Source organism: Solanum tuberosum, unplaced genomic scaffold, assembly GCF_000226075.1.
Source record: "Solanum tuberosum cultivar DM 1-3 516 R44 unplaced genomic scaffold, SolTub_3.0 scf00019, whole genome shotgun sequence".
NCBI classification, from domain to species: domain Eukaryota; kingdom Viridiplantae; phylum Streptophyta; class Magnoliopsida; order Solanales; family Solanaceae; genus Solanum; species Solanum tuberosum.
Window position 1 is genome coordinate 1288259 of NW_006238945.1, and position 2745 is coordinate 1291003.

Genomic DNA, 2745 nt, shown 5'->3' on the forward strand with positions numbered 1-2745 from the left:
ATGCCTCCCCATAGAGCTATCACTAGGAATGTGAATGCCAGGAATGCTAACGCAGTTCCTCTAGTCCCAGATCAGGGAGTTTCGAATGCAGAGTTTCAAAACACTATTTAACCTTTCGCTCAAAGTATGAATAATCAGAACAATCAGCAGGTTGAGGGAGATAAGCTTAGGGAAATTGCTAAGGTAAACAAGAAAGCTAGAACAGGGAACTATGAGTACTCTCAGCAGAAATCGGGTGGTGGAAATCACTCACAGTTTCGATAAGATCAGAATAGTAGGGCAAAAGGCTCTAAGTCTCAGGTAAGTGTTTCGAGAAATAGGACCTACCCAACTTGTCCAAAGTGTGGTAAGAACCATCCAGGCAAGTGTCTTGCAGGCAAGGAAGGATGTTTTGGGTGTGGTCAGTCTGGTCATAGGGTGAAGAATTGCCCTTCTGTCAGGAAGGGGCAAAAAGGTAACAATACTAGGGCTCAGTCTACAGCTCCAACAGTACCGAAAGGTCACCCAACTCAACAGGGTAACTCTTTTGGTACAGGTGGCAGACAGCGCCAAAACAGGCTTTATGCTCTTCAGGCTCACCAGGACCAGGAAGATTCTCCTGATGTGATCACTGGTATGTTTCGAGTCCTTCTTTAGATGTTTTTGTAGTGTTAGATCCAAGGACTACTCTTACCTTTGTAACTTTCTTTATAGCAGTAATCTTATGAGTTAGTCTAGAAACTCTTTCAGAACCCTTCTTAGTCTCTACCCCAGCTGGTGACCTAGTTATAGCTAGACGGGTATACAGAAACTGCCCTATCTCAGTCTCTCAGAAAGTCACCTCAGCAGATCATGTAGAGTTAGAAATGGTAGATTTCGATATAATTCTAGGCATGGAGTGGTTTTAGTTCTGTCATGCCTTAGTCGATTATAGAATTTGGGTTGTTCATTTCCAATTTCCAAACGAGCCAGTCTTAGAATAGAAGGGTAGTAGCTCAGTACCTATATGTTGATTATCTCTTACCTTAAGGCCAGAAAGAGGTGAATCTAGAGGGTGGTGTAGCACATATTGAGGAAACAAAAGAGGAAGGAAGTAGAAAAAGATGTTCATCGTCTTGCTCTCTTAGGAGTTAGTCTTACTAACACATTAGATGGGGTGTGATAGTCCAGAAAAAATCATAATCTTCTTTGGTAGTGAAAGTTAAGGAAAAGTAAGATAGCGATCCGATATTACTTGAACTCAAGGGTGCAGTCGATCAACAGAGAGTTGAAGTTTATCTCCCTAAGGGGGGAGATGGTGTGCTTCGCTACCAGGGTCGATTATGTGTTCCTAATGTGGGCGAGTTGAGAAAACATATTCTTGCAGAGGCCCATAACTCCAGATGTTCTACCCATCCAGGCGCCACTAAGATGTACCGCGCTCTGCGGAAAGTCTATTGGTGGAATGGTATGAAAAGAGATATAGTAGATTTTGTGGCTAAGTGCCCCAATTGCCAGCAAGTCAAGGTAGAACATCAGAAACCAGGAGGTATGACTCAAGAGATTGACATTCCTACTTGGAAGTGGGAAGTGATAAACATGGACTTCATCACAGGTTTACCTCGTACTCGCAGATAGCATGACTCAATTTGGGTGATTGTTGAAAGGGTTACTAAGTCTTCTCGCTTTTTGGCGATCAAGACTACAGATTCGGCGGAGGATTACGCCAAGCTTTACATTAATGAGATTGTGAGGTTGCATGGGGTTCCTTTGTCTATCATCTCAGATAGATGTCCTCAGTTTACCTCTCATTTCTGGAAGTCATTTCAGAAGGGTCTTGGTACTCACGTTAATCTTAGCACAACATTTCATCCACAAACAGATGGTCAGGCAGAGCATACCATTCAGACCTTATAGGACATGATGAGAGCTTGTGTGATCGACTTCAAGGGTAGTTAGGATGATCACCTTCCTCTTATTGAGTTTACCTACAACAATAGTTACCATTCCAGCATTCAGATGGCCCCTTATGAGGCATTGCATGGGCGTAGATGTAGATATCCAGTTGGTTGGTTTGAAGTAGGTGAAGCAGCCTTGATAAGACCAGATTCAGTCCTTGATGCTATGGAGAAAGTGCAACTCATTAGAGATAGACTTAAGACTGCTCATAGTCGCCAAAAATCTTATGCAGATGTGAGAAAAAAGGAACTAAAGTTCCAAGTTGATGATTGGGTTTTCCTGAAAGTGTCACCTATGAAGGGGGTGATGAGATTTGGCAAGAAAGGGAAGCTCAGTCCCCGATATGTAGGCCCTTACCGGATCTTGAAAAGGATTGGTAAAGTGGCTTCTGAGTTAGAGTTGCCAGCAGACTTAGCACCAGTGCATCCAGTCTTTCACATTTCTCTTTTGAAGAAGTGTGTGGGTGATCCAGCATCCATAGTGCCATTAGAGAGTGTGGCCGTGAAAGATAGTCTCTCATATGAGGATGTACCAGTTGAGATTCTCGATCGTCAGGTTAGAAGGTTGAGAAATAAAGACGTTGCTTCAGTAAAGGTTTTGTGGAGGAATCAGTCAGTAGAAGGAGCTACTTGGGAAGCAGAAGCAGCCACGAAGTCCAAGTATCCTCACCTCTTTCCTTCTGATTCCATTCCAGCTTGAGGTAATAGATCCTCTTCAGTTTTTCAGTCATTCATGCGTAAATTCAGTCTTCGAATCAAGTTCCTTCAGTTTGTACTTGCATTTTCAGCGTATTTGCATGTTCTTGGAACTTAGTTCAGTCAGAAATCA

At 43.0% G+C, this 2745-nt stretch overlaps 1 pseudogene; it reads left to right on the forward strand.

The window, feature by feature from the left end:
• Positions 1-2745, forward strand: part of LOC102594499 (uncharacterized) — an 85332-nt pseudogene continuing 82587 nt past the window's right edge.